The sequence below is a fragment of the Amblyraja radiata genome, chromosome 14 (assembly GCF_010909765.2).
Source record: "Amblyraja radiata isolate CabotCenter1 chromosome 14, sAmbRad1.1.pri, whole genome shotgun sequence".
NCBI lineage: Eukaryota > Metazoa > Chordata > Chondrichthyes > Rajiformes > Rajidae > Amblyraja > Amblyraja radiata.
Genome location: NC_045969.1, coordinates 24,597,766 through 24,616,425, shown reverse-complemented (window position 1 = coordinate 24,616,425; position 18,660 = coordinate 24,597,766). Strand labels below are relative to the sequence as shown.

The following is an 18,660-nucleotide window of genomic DNA, read 5'->3' as shown; positions in this document are numbered from 1 at the left end:
GAGCCAATCAATCCTTCCCATGTGGGGGGGGCAAAAATCTCACTCCCCTTGAAGCTGCTGATCCCATTGTCTCTCTGTCACCTCTCCCTCCTTCTCCTTTTCCCTACACTCAGTCACTCCCTCCCTCACATCTCCCCTTTCGCCCTCCCCCACGTAAAGGACAATGTTTAACCAACATTTTTTCTCCTCCCATCCCCCACTCCGTCAACTCTCATAGATTCTGTATTGGCAGCAGAGATCACATTGTGATGTCATTTTCGGTTGTCGGAAACTGCAGCTTGTGTAAATGAGATCCCATTGTGATTGGACAACTGTGAGATGCCATTGTGACATCATCACTGGAAGCTGCTAAAAAATGTCTCCCACACAGGCAGTTATTATTTTCAAAACTTGCTTTTTATAATCTTTAAATATCAATAACTTGAGAAATGTAACATCAAATGGGAAGAAACATGATACAAACGACCACGGGAAAAAGCGGAGTAAGATTCTGCAAAAATGTTCACGCTATTGTGTACCATTTTGTCGTAGCTCCTTGATCTCACAGACGGGCAGACAAACAAGACTTTTAATAGTATATAGATAGATGTACCTGCCTCACCATCCTCCTCTAGCAGCTCATTCCATATACTCGCCATCATCTGTGAAAGTTTCCCTTCTGATTACTATTAAATCTTTCCTCTCTCACCTTAAACCTACTCTTAAAAGTCTGTGCATTTACCCTATAACATTTTCTCATGATTTTAAACAGCTCTATTACATCACCCTGTAGACTCCTGTGCTCCACGGAATAAAGTCCTAGCTTACCCAATTTCTCACAATGGTTTAGGCCCTCGTGTCCTGGCAACATCCAAATGTTTTCTGCATTCTTTCCCGCTTAATAACATCCTTCCTATAGCAGGGTGGCCAAAATTGAGCACAATACTCAAATGCTACCATTCACCGTGAAGGACTGCTTTGGCTTGATTTTCCAAAATGTAACATCTCACACTTATTAGCATTAACCATATAACAATTACAGCACGGAAACAGGCCATCTCGGCCCTACATTGAACTGCATTAGCTGTTCTTCAGCCCATTTCCCTAGCAGATCAATACCCTGCTGTTATTTCCATGAAGGTCGGTGAGAAGGAACAGCCAGAAGCAGCGATTGGCTTGGTCACCAGCTTCTGCTTCCTTCCACGAAGCTAATTCTGTATCCAGGCAGCTAGCTCTTGACGAATGTCACGTAATCTAACCTTCCAGAGCAGCCTACCATACAGGACTTAGCAAAGGTCTTACTGGAGTCCAGATAGACAACCTTCTAAGAGAACAGTGCAGCCACAAGTCTGACCAAGACTGATCACCTTATGTTATGTATAGTATGCAAGTTGAGAGTGCTGGAATATCATCTTTGTGGTTTAGAGTTTCAAATGAACCAAGTATACCTTTTATCATTTGTCAGTGGTATCGCACCAAATTCAGCACAATAAAAAATAAGTTAAATTTCTGGACGAATAGCCACCAATCTTGGAACAAAAGTTCAAATCAATGCATCTTGGAAAATTAAATTGTTAAAGGAATAAATTGCATCAGCAATGGATAACACTAACCTACATAATTGTCATAAAAACTCATCAAGTTCACATGGGTCCTTCAAAAAAAATCTGGCATCTTTACCAGGACTTATATGTGGCCTCAGACCTATCACTGAGGTTAACTTGAAATGCCCCATTCCAATGCAATTGGAGCAGAGATGAAATATGTTGAGAAAAACTCAATTCTCTGCTGCAGCTTTTCATAAAACATAACTACAACTGGCAAGTAGATTTTTTTGGTTTATCTTCAATGACAGTCAAATTTCAATGCAAATGCAAGACACACAGCAGTTCTAGTCATGCAACAAAAGGACTTGGAAGTCAGGTATGAGTTCCAGGATTTAACTGCAAGGTGGATCTACAGAAAGAGAGGATATGAACAGACATCCACAGACAATTACTAATTACAGTATATGAGCAAATGTCTTCATAACGCATCCCACAACCTTTGAAAGGGAGAATAAGAATTAAACAATTGGCCGGGAATTGATTTGTAGTAGTGTTCCCAAGTATCAGTTTTGGGTTAAATACCATTCTTAAGTTTTAAGAACAACCAAAAGTAGGTACAATAATGACATTATAAAGATTGCAAATTGGACTAAATTTGCAAATACAATAAAAATCTAGCTTGGTCCTCAGCTCCAGAACAACAGTTGGGATAGAAAATGCAGCTGGTCGGAACCATAATAGCTTAAGGCAGGGAAGTGTGAAGTAAGGTACTTTGATGAGCAGAAAGGCCTTGACTGTCATCTAAAGGTGCTAGGGAAAGTCAATAAGTGTAATTAAAAGGCCACTTGGTATTATAAATACAGGGATAAAAACAAAAGGCTCAAAAGAAATAAACCTTAAGGTGAATTAATTAATTAGTCTGGTCTCAGAGTACAGTAAAGAATTCTGCGCATCATACTTCAAGAGAGATGCAAAAACTTTAGAAATGCCACACAAAAGGTTAGAAACAGAAAATAGGTGCAGGATGAGGCCATTCAGCCCTCGAGCCAGCACCGCCATTCATTGCTATCATGGCTGATCGTCCCCAATCAATAACCCAGAGAAACATAGAATTGCCAGAATATTAATGGAGAATCTTTGCAGAAGCTTTACTAGAATATTGACCGAGATAGGGGGTAGCACTACAGTTATGGATAGCATGTTTAAAAAGTTTAAACAAGACACTTTGCTTTTTCCCCCCCCATTCAGACTAGTCGCATAATCTTAATCTGTTACACACCTCAAGGAGGAAATAATAGGATTTATTACAATCTCTATACACTTAGATATAATCTCTATACCCATAAGTCTCATCTTGTGTGTGTTTTTGTATTTTCGTCAAAACGCTACACGGTAGCGTTTACATTTTTACATATTCTGACTCGCATTTTTCCCCCTCCATGCAATGATCAAGTTCACTTAAGATTTGATCCTATATTTCACAAGTTATTGGTAAATACATTTTATTAAAAAGACAAAACGGCCTTTTTAACCGCCTTTCACAGATTCTTCAGCCAGCTTCGATTGATGACGTCACAATGAGGTGGGCGGGCACCATGGCTCAGGCTGGCACCGTTTCACACACGCCCGCCCGCCGCCTCGCCCGGGTCGTCGCCCGCCCGCCACCTCGCACGGGTCCACGCCGCCTCACCCGCCCTCCGCCTCGCCCGGGTCGTCGCCCGCCCACCGCCTCGACCGGGTCCACGCCGACTCGCCCGCACGCGGCCTCGCCCACCTGCCGCCTCACCCGGTTCCTCGCCCACCCGCACCTCATTCGGGTCCTCGGGTCCATGCCTTCCCATGGCCTCCCTCCCTCCCACAGGGCGGTGCTCCCTCCTCGCCGCCCCTCCCTCCATCCCACAGCGAGGTGCTTCATTCACACCACCCCTCCTTCCCTCCCTCCCACAGACTTCCCATTGTGGACCAAATAAGATTTGAAAGTAATACGGCCAACTCTCAACACCGTGGTAAAGTAATTCAATTCCACTTACAGACCAGTTTCTAAAGCTATTTAAGGTCATTCTCCAACTTCACATTCCTGACAACAGCTCAGAAACTATAGACACTTCAATGCACATAGTTCTGAAATTTGCTCTGGGCAAGAGAAGGACCAAGATTGCAAAGCCATAAAGTTATTCCCCCCCCCCTCCCCGCCCCAAACACCTCCCTCCCCACCCAAACACCCCACCACCCCCACATTGCGTTGGGGGAACAGGTTGCATTGGAGAATGGGTGAGTGCTGGAATTTTGCGTTGGGGGAGCAAACCCAACAGGTCTGCACTTGGTCTAGTTTACTATAAAATGTGAGAATTATTTATTTGCATAATTTGCATGGATTTCCCCATTAACAGAAGTGTCAGAACTGCAGAATACATGGCAAAAATCAAACATTTCCTAAAAAACAATTGGTGGAAGAAGACGACCTCATGAATAATTAAAACAAGCTACATTAGCATTTGAGGATCAGGAACTCATAGTACATGGACAGGGAAGGTTTAGAGTGATATGTGCCAAAGTCCAGCAGGTCACTTTCGTAGATGGGGCATCTTGACTGGTATGGACAAGTTTGCCGCAGGACCTGTTTCCATGCTCTATGTCAAAAATGAGAATAGGGACAAACTTTCACCACCCTTCCAAAGGACCTGCAGATGTACCACCGGCCAAATGGTTTGCTTTTATGTTCAAAAGGGAACTGCAGATGCTGGAATATCGAAGGTACACAAAATTGCTGGGGAAACTCAGCGGGTGCAGCAGCATCTATGGAGCGAAGGAAATAGGCGACGTTTCGGGCCGAAACCCTTCTTCAGACTCTGAAGAAGGGTTTCGGCCCGAAACGTCGCCTATTTCCTTCGCTCCATAGATACTGCTGCACCCGCTGAGTTTCCCCAGCAATTTTGTGTACCTTTGGTTTGCTTTTATGTTTGATTCTGTTGTACCAATCTCAACGTCAGGATGCAAGCTACTTTCTGCCTTAAGAAAATAGCTGTTCAAGTGGTTGCTGAAACTCAAATTTGTATCACCAATAATTTGGAGGGTAGATAACAAGAATAATGTAATCATACGAGCAGAGTTCAATACCTACAATAACTAAAATGCAAATGGATGTGGCTGTCCCTAAAAGTCTGTGATCTCCACTGGATTAACTTCTGTGAAATGGGAAATCCATACAGTATTATGCTAAGTAATAATTCTCCCATTTTATGGCAAATGTATCACTTACAAAGCTTATCATTCTGTAATAGCATTACGAACTAACCTAAAAATCTGTCTTCCTATTGTGCATTGTAAAGTAAGGGATAACAAAACAGTTCCATCTTGCCAAAATCAAATATTGATCTCTTTATATTTTCAAGTGATATTAATATTTAACTACTGCCTATTAAGTGAAACAATATATCAATTTAGGTTCAGTCTCCTGTGAATAATTAAATAAAAACAACTTTACATAATGGCTAGTCATACTATTTAATTAAAATACATTTCATTGCAATGATAAACTTCAGTTAGTAAACTCCACATGGGGAAAACATTTCTAAATAGCCATCTTTTCTGCAAGTGAATTAGTATGAATTAGATGGATTAGAAGCAGTAGCACTTGGTAGAATAGAGCCGGTGGGAATTATTAATAAGGTAGCAAAGTAGGCTGGTTTAATTAGTCCATAAAACAAATAACTTTAGTGATAGAAATAACCAACCGGGGGTGGGATGAGTAGAGAAATGAGGTGGGAGGAGAATGAAATGGCAAAGCTGATATTTGGGAGAGTTGTAAGGGGAGAAGGTGGGAAAGAGAATGAGGGCAATAAAGAATAATGGGCCAGTCCCACTTAGGTGATTTTTCAGCGGACTGCTGGCAACCGCTGCTATTTATAATATACATTAATGATTTAGATGAAGGGATTAAAAGTAACATCAGCAAATTTGCAGATGACACAAAGCTGGGTGGCAGTGTGAACTGTGAGGAGGATGCTATGAGAATACAGGGTGACTTGGACAGGTTGGGCGAGTGGGCAGATGCATGGCAGATGAAGTTTAATGTGGGAAAATGTGAGGTTATCCACTTTGGTGGAAAAAACAGAAAGGCAGACTATTATCTGAATGGTGTCAAGTTGGGAAAATGGGAAGTACAACGAGATCTGGGGGGTCCTTGTTCATCAGTCACTGAAAGTAAGCATGCAGGTACAGTAGGCAATGAAGAAAGCTAATGGCATGTTGGCCTTCATAACAAGGGGAGTTGAGTATAGGAGCAAAGAGATCTTTCTGCAGTTAAACAGCCCTAGTGAGACCACACCTGGAATATTGTGTGCAGTTTGTCTCCAAATTTGAGGAACGACATTCTTGCTATTGAGGGAGTGTAGGTTCACAAGGTTAATTCCCGGGATGGCGGGACAGTCATATGTTGATAGAATAGATCGGCTGGGCTTTATTCACTGTAATTTAGAAGGATGAGAGGGAATCTTATTGAAACATATAAGATTATTAAGGGATTGGACACGCTAGAGGCAGGAAACATGTTCCCGATGTTGGGGGAGTCCAGAACCAGGGGCCACAGTTTAAGAATAAGAGGTAGGCCATTTAGAAAGGAGATGAGGAAAAACGTTTTCACCCAGAGAGTTGTGAATCTGTGGAATTCTCTGCCTCAGAAGGCAGTGGAGGCCTATTCTCTGGATGCTTTCAAGAGAGTTAGATCATGAGAAGTATTTAAAGTGGAGGTGGATAAACATTTAAGGTAGACAAAAATGCTGGAAAAACTCAGTGGGTGAGGCAGCATCTATGGAGCGAAGGAATAGGTGACGTTTCGGGTCGAGACCCTTCTTCAGACTGATGTGGGGGTGGGAGAAGAAAGGAAGACAGTAGGCGGAGACAGTAGGCTGAGGGAGAGCTGGGAAGGGGAGGGGAAGGAGAGAGAAAGCAAGGACTACCTGACATTGGAGAAGTCAATGTTCATACCGCTGGGGTGTAAGCTACCCAAACAAAATATGAGGTGCTGCTCCTCCAATTTGCAGTGGGACTCACTCTGGTCATGGAGGAGGCCCAGGACAGAAAGTTCGGATTCGGAATGGGAGGGGAGTTGAAGTGCTGAGCCACCGGGAGATCAGGTTGGTTAATGCGAACTGAGCGGAGGTGTTGGGCGAAGCGATTGCCAAGCCTGCGCTTGGTCTCACCGATGTAGGACAGTTGACACCTAGAACAGCAGATGCAATAGATGAGGTTGGAGGTGGTGCAACCTCATCTATGCCTCACCTGGAAAGAACCTGCCTCACATGGAAAGACTGCTTAGGTCCTTGGATAGAGTTGGGGGGAGGGGGGAGATGGGGGATAAATATTTGATAGATTAAGGAACAGAGAATGGAAAAATGGAAGATAGACACAAAATGCTGGAGTAACTCAGGCACAGAAGAGGAGTTGAGGCAGCATAAATCACCTACAATCATATTAAATGATGGGACAGGCGAGAAAGACCTTATGACCACCTCCTGTTCTTATCTTCTTGTCCTCTCACAAGATACTTTATTGCCAGGTTTCTGTCAAGGACTTGTTCATTCTCTCTCTGTCTGCATTCTTGTGCAGCAATCTGACCAGCTCCAGAAACATGCCTTCACCGTACAATTAGCCTCATAGATAGACTACAGGGACTCCAAAAGTCAAAGATTGAGCTTCTCCAGTTGTTGATGCTTCCTGTATCCGATGTCTTAAAATTCCCTACGACATCAGACAAGCATTCCATTCGTCTGAGGTTTCCTGGCATGCTTGTTTAGTTGATGAACTCAACTAACATTTATGGACAGAATCAGACTCAAAACTTCCAGCAAAATTAGTGAATTGCAGCATTTAAGGATCAGATAAACGTGACAAAATATAACGGATGGGAACAAGCCCTGCAATTGGATCATTAAAAGAAATTCTTTCAGACTGCAGTCCAAAATTAGTTTCTGCATTCCAATGTATTTTGTACTGTCTTAGTTAAAGTATAAAAAAGCTATTCCTCACATTTGAATTATGTGCAAAAACCAAAAGGACCTTGCATTAAATGATCAGCTAGTTTTTCATTTTACTTTACATCACTGCTACCCCAAAAATTCATTAAGCCCTCATCAATGCATCATGCGAAATTTCAAACAAATATCAATTATTTCACCATATAGTAATATTTCATTAAAAAAAAAATTCATAGATAGAAAAATGCATGAGCCACTGCATATCACAGAGTGAGAAACAAGTTAGTTTTGAAAATGAATTTACCATCAAAACTATCAAGAACCTGTTCATTAATAATGGGAATCATTAACAATTTAGCTTTCAACAAACAGGCCAATAAAAAGAGAGAAAGAGGCAAAATATATTATGCAGTAAAGGTTCAGAGTTTATTCAAAACATTTTATCTGCATCACATAGAGGTCTGTACTATTTGCAATGCAATTGTCATTTTAATTTAAATTCAATTTAACAGGTTTGTCCCTGCTAGCAAGAGCTGACCTTGGCCTGGGCTAAAACATAACATATGAGAGAAGAAGATAAAAAAAATTCAAAGTTAGTTAAGCTACTCTTGCCTGTCTCATAATCACTTGTTAAATGATTCAACCTCTAAATCTTCTGGAAAAAAGATCTGATCATAAAAGAAGTGTTCAAGTAGGAACTGCAGATGCTGGAAGATCGAAGCTACACAAAAATGCTGGAGAAACTCAGCGGGTGCAGCAGCATCTATGGAGCGAAGGAAATAGGCGACGTTTCGGGCCGAAACCCTTCTTCACTCATAAAAGAACATTTGCCAGGAAATTTTCAGAAAATACTAAAATATAAAATGTTACCAATTTCATTAACTTTCATGTCATTACATTTAAATCTCTTTGGTTATATATGACAGTAAATGTAAAATGTAAACGTAGGCAGAGTTTGGAACCATATAATGGAACTGCTGTTGAAGTTAAAACATGACTGCGCAGAACAGAGTGCTATGTTGTGCACAACCAGAACATTTCCAAGTCAACAGTAAGGGCCAAAGTTGGAAGCATTTTCCAATCTACCACTCGCATGAAAATTGAACAGAATCTGGAACAAGAATCTCAAAAATAAGTTGTTTTTTTAAAAAACAGAAGCGTCATTCAAAATATACACTACCCAATTTTAATGTGGAAAATTTAAGTAATCAACTTACAAACATAGTAAAACTTGTCCAATGATAGCATTGTTAAGACATGAAAAATATTTAAGCAGTATTAAAATAATATGGAGCACAATTTTTTTTAAATCACACGCACTGCTGCATCTCATCCATCACTGAATTAAGAAATTTCAGGTTGATAGGATACTTAATTCTGGTCTGGGAGGAAAAGACATGGGACTAATTGTACAGCAATCCCACAATTTCCATGGTCATTCTTCCTTAAGTCAGATCATAAGTTACCAGATGTATCAAGTTTAAGCAGAATTTGAACTCCTAATCTCTAGACCATAGCAACTAGTGTATCCCTATTAAGCTTATGTTGCTGTATCCATTTTCAAAACATGCATTAGACATGAAGATCTCTTCTAATTTACAAAAGTAAACCCAAATCTTTTCAAATTAAATACTGACCTAAATCACATGGTTATCTCATCATTTTATTGGGTGTTAAAACTCCCATAAATCATACTTATTTAATTTGGGATGCTGAACAATTGTATAAAGTCCTGGGGCTGCTCCTAACATTGCACTGTTAGTGTTAATTGCAAGGCACCTCCTCATAACTAAATGGCAATTGAACCTATTTTATTTTAAAGTAAAATTAATACAACAGTTTTAATTATTGATTAATACATTTGCACATCACCAGTGCAATGCTTCAAAGGAAAAGAGAGTACAGAATATTAGCTGTTTCACTTTGCATTGTAGCTACAAAGATCAAAGAAAGTCATTGTCTAACAAAAAACAAAGAAACATACATCATACAAGTGCCATTTGTTACTACACTCAATAGAATTTAGAATATGGGATTACATTTTTTATTGTGGATCCGAATTAGAGAGCAGGTACTCCAGCAATTTGCATCTTTTTTTGCAACCAGCACCTGCAGTTTCTTTTGTCTATATTTGCTACTTACCTCTTTGGCAGACTGTAGGTAAGGCACACGAAGACACAAAGTACTGTATGTCCGTTCAGTAAAAAATCTTCAGTAAATAAATTCTGATGACAGCCTTTCAGATAACCAGGATTTCTAAGCTTCTACACTTCACCTAAAATAAACATAAAAGCCAAACAGTTTAGCTAAATGTGGAGCCGATTAATTGAGTATAAGCAGGCTGTTCCTTAGTTAAAGTTGAAACAAAATACCATAAATCAGATCTCTACAATTTATAGGTGGCATCGGCCATATGATTGAGTCTGAAACTTCACACAAGTTAAAGTTTGGTTGAGATCAGTGAAATCCAAATGACTAAATGTGAAAAGAATATACCATGTTATCACAATCAGATAACATTATGGTAATGTCCCACTTAAATTATAGGAATAGGCAAGTTCAGACCTCTCCATAACATCTCGGGAACTTAAACCAAGTTAATTAAATAAATCAGTGATGACAATAATGAATTATTGGATTGCTGCAAAAAACACATCCCATGCCCCTTTTTTTCAGAAGAAAAGTTATCACCCTTGTGGTACATAATTCCACACCTACTGCAAAAAGTTAACTCAGAAATGTTCTTAAAAGCCACGCTAAAGACAACATATCCTCGGATTACCAATCATTCTCACATCCTGCAAAGGAGTGAAAATAAAATGACTCTGAACAAATACAAATTTAAACTCTACTATCAAATACATAAAACTATCCCAGATTTCTTACCAAGCAAAGTAACTATTTCTAGTGAGTATTTAAAGAGTGCTTTGTGTAAAGGAAAAAGGACTGTTGAAGTAACAGCTTACCTTTCTCCCGAGGTTTAATTGCTTGCAGTGGTACACGACTGCAAACCAACCTACATACATTAATTCCACAAAATACTATATGGAGCCGAGCTTGATTGAAATACGGCACATAGGATTGGATTTGCACCAAGTTGGACAGCAGCAACTTCTATTTTGACATTTTCAACAGTTTATCCAGCACCAAAATATTCTATAGTTAAAGTACGATGTCAGTTGCTCAGTGATAATCCTAGTCTGAATCAAAATGATTTAAATTTCAAACCACATTTGAGCAGATGTGGGGTGTCAACATTCAAATAAGGCAAAAAACTAAGGTTCTGCATATCTCATCATGTGGCTATTACGGTGATTAAGGCACAATACCCGGAATGACAATTTCCTACATGCCCTGAACAATGTTTGTACCAAGAATAACAACACCAGAAACATAGAAAACAAAGAAAAAAGGTGTAGGAAAGAACTGCAGATGTTGGTTTAAATCAAAGGTAGACACAAAATGCTGGATTAACTCCAGCATTGTGTCTATCTAAGAAAAATAGGTGCAAGAATTGGCCTTTCGGCCCTCCGAGCCAGCACCGCCATTTAACATGATCATAGCTGATCATCTAAAATCAGTACCCCGTTCCTGCTTTTTCCCCCATATCCCTGGATTCCTTTAGCCCTAAGAGCTAAATCTAACTCTCTCCAAGGGAGCTTTGACATGAAAATACTGTTTCTTTTTCCTACAGATGTTGCCTGATCTGCAGAATGTTTCTAACTTTTCCAGTTCATACGCACTTTGGCCTTCATCAGTCAGAGTATTGAGTATAGAAGTTAGGAGGTCATGCTGCAGTTGTATAAGACGTTGGTAAGACTGCATTTAGAATATTGTGTTCAGTTTTGGTCACCATGTTATTGGAGAGATATTATCAAGGTTGAAAGGGTTCAGAAAAGATTTACGAGGATGTTGCCAGGACTAGAGGGTGTGAGCTACAGGGAGAGGGTGAGTAGGCTGGGTCTCTATTCTATGGAGCGCAGGAGGATGAGGGTAGATCTTATAGAGGTGTACAAAATCACGAGAGGGTTAGATCGGGTAGATGCAGAGTCTCTTGCCCAGAGTAGGGGAATCGAGGACCAGAGGACATAGGTTCAAGATGAAGGGGAAAAGATTAGAAGATCTGCATCAGCACTTTAAAAGTACTTCAATAGTTGCAAAGTACTTTGGGAAACAGAGTTAATAAAATACAGTAAACCCTCTCATTAACAGACCCCTTTATAACAGATTTCAGTTATAACAGACAGACCTGCACACGCCCCCCCCCCCCCCCCCCCCCCCGGGCTCACACCTCCTCCCCGGCCACTTACAGCCCTGGCTTCGAACACCACACCCGACTCGCAAGGTATATCAGTGTGCCCTTCATCACCCATGGCATGGTGTGGTTGACACAGCTGTTGTTGTGGCTCATGTTATCGACCCTGGGGACAGTGCTTTCTACAGGACACCGTCACTGATAGGACACACATGGTCACTGTGGGGCTCCCTCTCCTCCCATTAGCTGCCACTTCTTCCCATTACCCATTGTTTTGTCTGCTCCACCACCGCCTCCTTCTCCTGTTGTTGTGTCCACTCGGTATCTCTTCCCCCCCCCCCCCCCTTCCTCTTCTTCCCCAGAGTCGCCGACGCACTGCAACTTGGAAGACATCAGCAACTGTGGGAGGAGAAGGAGGAGGAAGTGAAGCAGGGAATGGACAAAGCGACAGCCGACAGGAAGAAGCTGCAGCTAGTGAGAGGGGAGGGAGCCCCAGTCTGACCAAGCGCATCTTGTCAATGGCAGCAGCCTGAAGAAAAAGCTCTCGGCCAGGGACTACAATGTGAGCCTCAATAACGGGCGTGTCAACCTGCTTGATGAACTCCGGCAGGGTGGTGCAGTGGTAGTGTGGCTGTCTTACAGCGCCAGAGACCCGGGTTCGATCCTGACTACGAGTTTGTACAATCTCCCTGTGACCGCGTGGGTTTTCTCCAGGTGCTCCAGTTCCCTCCCACATTCCAAAAACATGCTAGTTTGTAGGTTAACCGGTTTTCTAGTGTGTAGGATAGAACTGGTGTATGGGGTGATCACTAGTCGGCCTGAACTCGGTGGGCTGAAGGTCCTGTTTTCACACTGTATCTCTAAAGTCTTGTTATATTTGTTATATTTGTTATATTTGTTATATTCCGATTATATGTTATTCCGATTAAATGTCTATTATTGTTATGTCTGTATTCTTTCTTTATGTGCTGCACGGAGAGGACGCTGGCGCTGTTTGTTCGCCGCTTCTCCGTTTGCTATTGTCTGTTACTATTGTAAAGCGACTTTGAGTCTTAGAAAAGCGCTATAAAAATAAAATTTATTATTATTATTATTAAAGTAAAGAGAGACAAAAATTAAAGCCAAAAGGCTTTAAGGAAGGAAGGTGCCCAATAGCTTTGTTAAAGAATAAACAATGTTTTAAAAAGGAGCATGAAATTGGATAGTTTTAAGAGAATTCCAGATCCTGGGAACAAGGATCAGAGATAGATGCCAATGGTGAGACAAAAGTACAATGGAATTGAAGGACAGACATTCTCAAAGGGAATGCAGGAGTTTACTGAAAAATACAAGATATTAGTAGATAGGATGAGTATTTTGAATCATATTCACTGAGGAAACCAGAACTCAATGTATGCTTTGATGACACAGTTCTTGACTAAACAGGACTGTTCTAAACAGGGTACACAAAAATGCTGGAGAAACTCAGCGGGTGCAGCAGCATCTATGGAGCGAAGGAAATAGGCGACGTTTTGGGCCGAAACCCTTCTTCTAAACAGAACAGGTTAGGAAATATGCAGCAGAGCTTTAAGTAATCGGAAGTTATGGTAACCAGATAAGTCAGTATCGGAATAGTGCAGTATGGAGCATGATGCAGTTTACATCAACAATTAGGCTCAGACTATGTACGAGCCTATTTGAACACATGTTCGAGAAGAATGAGCCAAGAGCTCCACTCAGGGTAAAAAGAAAATGGTTGTTAATCGTTGGCTTAAATCCGAGGTGACAGCTTGCAGGAAGAAATGGAATCAGACGAGAACTAATTACAGCAGTTTCAGTGTTCGCAAGGAGAGAAAAAAAGGGAAGGAAGTAGGGGGGAAAAAAAGAGAGAAAAAGCAGAAGAAAAAAAAAAAATCACAGCTCTTCAATGAGTGAAGATCAAAGAAGCAATCTAACGTCATAGCAATTGGGGCAGGAGAGATGGACTTTGAACCTGAAAATCAAGAATGCGGATTGGTATTTCGCAGAAAAAGCTGGAGAAAAGCAAGGATTCAGAGCTGACCATCTGAGAGACAAAGTCCATACTCTTGTCATACCTGTCAGAGGAAAGTGTGGAAGAAGCAGGACAGAAACATTTTAAATGTCTGGCAGTAAAGAAAACCAATATTATCTTCGTTCCAAGATGATCATGGAATAATGATACCTTAGGCATTATAGAGGGAAACCCCTAAACACGTCATCTTGGCTAATCTGATCCATTTGGTCTGTACTATTTGAACAAATGAATTAATATTCACGGTGTACCATAGGCAAATAGACAGCAGGAAAATTAGAAGCATTATTGGGGCAAAAATCTGCAATAGGAGAGACGAGGTGGCAATCACACTGATCAGCAGTTGCACAAGTATTGCAATGAGTGGAGTATCAAAACCTGATGAGTGGAGAATATAAAAGCAGTACTATGGACAAGTGCCAACAGCTTTTATCTAGTGGACTCTCAGGAGGATTAGGGAGAAATGTGTACGAGATATGCAAGGCAATGACTAGAGGTGTCATGAATGAATGCATGTCAGGAAAGATGAAAGTTGCTCAGTACATCAATGGAGAATCCTTTATAATTATGAAAAACTAGTTATTTGAAACAGTTTACTCAATTAATAATTCACTGCTAATGTTTAACTAAATATTAACATTCATCAAATAACTATGCTCCAGGAAGTGGATGTGAGTGGGCATATTGTTTAACTAAATTATAAATAAAAATTAGGTGTTCTAAAGGTGTTCAGAAATAATTAATGCATAAAATAAATTTACCTTTCCGATAAAGGGGTAGGGATAGATAATGGACACGTCACACAGAAGGGCTTGGAATTCTGCATCAGAAATTGTTACAGAAAGAAAATGAATTCATAATAGCTTGGAAAAGAATAAGATGCAGGAAAGTACTCTAAATTAGGAAGAACACACTAGTTAATGGGTCAACCATCCGTTTCCGTGCACTAATTTCATATAGATTTAAAAGTAGGTCAGTTATATATTTTCTTTAGCTATATATCCAGCTAATGTATTTAATTAGTTGTCCAATCTTTAAGATCTGCCTCATCTGTTAATCAGTCCTCAACCACAACTCCAAAAAGAACCAACAAGACTCCTCCCTCCACCCTAACTGCACAAAGCATCACAAGGTTGCAAGCAAAGATCATAGAGCGGAGCTCTAAGATCTTTGGTTGCAAGGTTGGTCGCAGATTAGCAGCAACATTTCATATTTAAACCAGGTTTTAACAAGTTCAAAGCACTCAAGAGATAAACATACAAATTAGTACAAGAACCATCACATTAGTGACGTCGATGATTTTGGGGATATGCTCATTGCACTTTATGGCCACTGAATTAATTCTGAAGTGTAGATGGAGGTTACCATTTAAGAAGAGCAATAGTCAATTATTCATGGTAAAGCCTACAAACAGCAAATAAAAGATAAATTATCTTGTTTCTATAGTGTAAAAACCCCCCAGAAAATTCCAATGAAAACTCAAACAGAACCCCTTCTTCATACATATTGTCTGACCTGTAGTGTTTTATTGCAGATTTTCAGGTTTTGTCATTTTTAACTTAAATCTTTATAGTAACATTGATCAAGTGACACAGCTTAAATCTGGATGCATAAGGAAAATTTTATTTCTGAATTTTCTCAATGGGCCCTTTATATCAACCTATATCAGCAGGCAGACAGGCAGGCAGGATCCCGGTTTAATTTCACATTCAAAAACAGGAAACATAGAAAATAGGTGCAGGAATAGGCCATTCGGCCCTTCGAGCCATTAAATATGATCATTACTGATCATCCAAAATCAGTACCCTGCTCCTGCTTTTTCCCCCAAATCCATTGATTCCGTTAGCCATAAGAGCTAAATCTAGCTCTCTTTTGAAAACATCTAATGAATTGGCCTCCACTGCCTTCTGTGGCAGAGAATTCCACAGATTCACAAGTCTCTGGGTGAAAATGTTTTTTCTCATCTCAGTCCGAAACCCCTTATTCTTAAACGGTGCCCTGGTTCTGGACTCCCCCAACATGGGGAATATTTTTCCTGTATCTAGACTGTCCAATCCCTTAAGAATTTTATATGTTTCTATAAGACACCCTCTCATCCTTCTAAATTCCAGTGAATACAAGACCAGTCTTTCATCACATGTCAGTCCCACCATCCCGGGAATTAACCTGATGACGCAGCACTACCTCAATAGCAAGAATGTCCTTCCTCAAATTAGGAGACCAAAATTGCACACAATACTCCAGGTGTGGTCTCACCAGGGCCCTGCACAACTGCAGTAGGACCTCCTTGCTCCTAAACTCAAATCCTCTTGCAATGAAGGCCAATGAAGGCAACAAATTAGCTTTCTTCACTGCCTGCTGTACCTGCATGCTTACTTTCAGCGACTGATGTACAAGGAAACCCAGGTCAACACTGAATGCTGTACTCCCTTCGAATTAGTGAAATATCAACCTGGATTACATGTTCAAAAGCATGTAGACTCGTAGAGGGTCATAACTTGAAAGTACCTCCGCTCGGTCCGCATTGTGGCTCAGCACTTCAACTCCCCCTCCCATTCCGAATCCGACCTTTCTGTCCTGGCCCTCCTCCATGGCCAGAGTGAGCACCACCGGAAATTGGAAGAGCAGCACCTCAAACTTGGGCAGTTTGCACCCTAGCGGCATGAACATTGACTTCTGCAATTTCCGGTAGCCCTTGCTGTCTCCTCCCCTTCTCAGCTGTCCCTCAGCCTTCTGGCTCCTCCTCTTCCTTTCTTCTTCTTAATATCAGCAGAGGCTTTGGACCTGCCTTTGCTGCTAAAAACAAACTCAAATAAATAAGTTAAAATAACTTCCCTTTCAACAATAGTTTGCAATCTATGACCTACTTACATTTGCAAAAAAGCCACAAACAATATCACAATGAACACATATCAATAAGATAACCTGCACCTCTGAAACACAAGATATTATTTTTTTTTATATTCAGACTATTTTCATAAAATGTCAAGCTTTGATTCTTTGAACACCTCAACTGAATTATGAGAGGCTGAGATAACTCCCCACTAATTTGCAATTTATTTAAATAGGTGATCCTTTCAAATTAAACACCTGAATAAGTAAAGGACAGGATGAAGAACCTGTCTAAAAGCAGCAATGATCAATTGTATTTAATTGCACTGGGAAAGTGAATACTTTCAAAGTTTTGTTCCTTTGTAGGTACCACGCAGACTCGGGCTTGGCAGTTCGTTTAGAGGACAACTGAAACACTGGAAATAAATCGGATGATCACTCAGAATTCTGCCTTTTCAGAAAAAACTCAAAAGTGCTTCAAAGAACCGGTTTTCAAAAACCCCACGATAAACACAAAATGCTGGAGTAACTCAGCGGGACAGGCAGAATCTATGGAGACTACTGTCCTTCATATAAAAACCAAGCTGGCTTTATAATCATGTCTGACTTTCACATTTTGCCAAGTCAAATACTCAAAACTAAATAGCAAAATGGAAAGGAAATACGGAGACAGCCACTGAAATCACTAAAGGAGTTGACACATTTTAGAGACAACAAGCATCAATATAAAAGTTTATAAGGGGAAATTACAAAGGAAAAAAGTTGCCGCCGCAAATGCATCACACTTGCAGCAAAACAAATGAAAACCAATAAGCAGAAGGAATGTGGGGAGCTGAACGCAATACTGAACATTACACAAACTCTTATAGTTGCCACTGATTGACAGATCCAATACGAGCATGCGCAATGACCTTAGCGAGCCCGCTGACGGTGGACAAACGGCCCAACCGACACTCTGAGAGATTAAACTCACTTGGCCGCAGATAGCCGACCTGTTTCTCGTCTGCTATCTTTTCCGGTAACAGCACACTACCAATACTTTGCTTTGGACGTGGATTACGCGATGTACGGAGAGAAGGAGAGCGAGAAAGTCACACCACCGCCAGCTCTCTTATTTCCGGCTCTTTGTATTGTGAAGCCACTCGCTGCACTCGAACCGCCCCCACCCTCCCCTCCCCTCCCCTCCCCTTCCTTCGTCAACAAGAGACGCGGGACGGGGCCACTGACACTCACAACACGTCACTGAACCGTGTGTACGCCTCGCGTCACCACGTTCCGTACACATGCACGCCGCGCTACCGCCCTATTCACCTGACTGAAGGGCGTCGAATGCGCAAGCGCAGAAGTGAACCGCCTGTGCGCCGCCTTTTGAGACGTGTAAAGAAAATGCTGGAAATTGCTGGTCAGAGAACAATAAGCGAGTTTGGTATTCCGACTGCGCATGCCCAGGTCATAGGTCACTCTAGATAAACATTCTCACTGCTGCGTGTATACAGACCTGTGTTTCATCCGTCGTCAGGATCGAACCAGGTCTCCGGCGTTGCAAACGCTGTTGAATTGCTGCTGGAGTTAGCGTCACTATTTCTCCCTTCGCCACTGGTCCATGCGGAAATCTTAACAAAATCACCAAAAACCCCCAAGCAACCCTCTGCAGTGCCTTTTCACTTCAACCCAAACCCCCCTCCGCAGTGCCTTTTTACTCCAACCCAAATCCCCCAAACAACTCTCTGCAGTGCCTTTTTACTTCAACCCAAAACCCCCAAACAACCATCTGCAGTGCCTTTGCACTTCAACCCGAAACCCCCAACAACCCTTTGCAGTGCCTTTTTACTTCAACCCAAAACCCCCAAACAACCCTTTGCAGTGCCTTTTTACTTCAACCCAAACCCCCCAAACAACCCTTTGCAGTGCCTTTTTACTTCAACCCAACCCCCCCCAAACAACCCTTTGCAGTGCCTTTTTACTTCAACCCAAAACCCCTAAACACCCATTTGCAGCACCTTTTTACTACAAACCAACCATATTTTCAATTTCAAACCA

The 18,660-nt window shown here is 41.2% G+C and overlaps 1 protein-coding gene across 2 annotated transcripts in view; it reads right to left on the bottom strand.

The window, feature by feature from the left end:
- Window positions 1-17,820, bottom strand: part of cab39l (calcium binding protein 39 like) — a 57,406-nt gene extending 39,586 nt beyond the window's left edge. The window contains exons 1-2 of one of the 2 annotated variants that reach the window (XM_033032819.1): window positions 17,594-17,820; window positions 9,644-9,776 (exon numbers count right to left, since the gene is read on the bottom strand). The gene's annotated coding sequence lies outside the window, so the exon portion shown is untranslated. The remainder of the gene's footprint in view (window positions 1-9,643; window positions 9,777-17,593) is intronic. The other variant, XM_033032820.1, reaches the window with a different exon arrangement.
- Window positions 17,821-18,660: the final 840 nt, after the last annotated feature.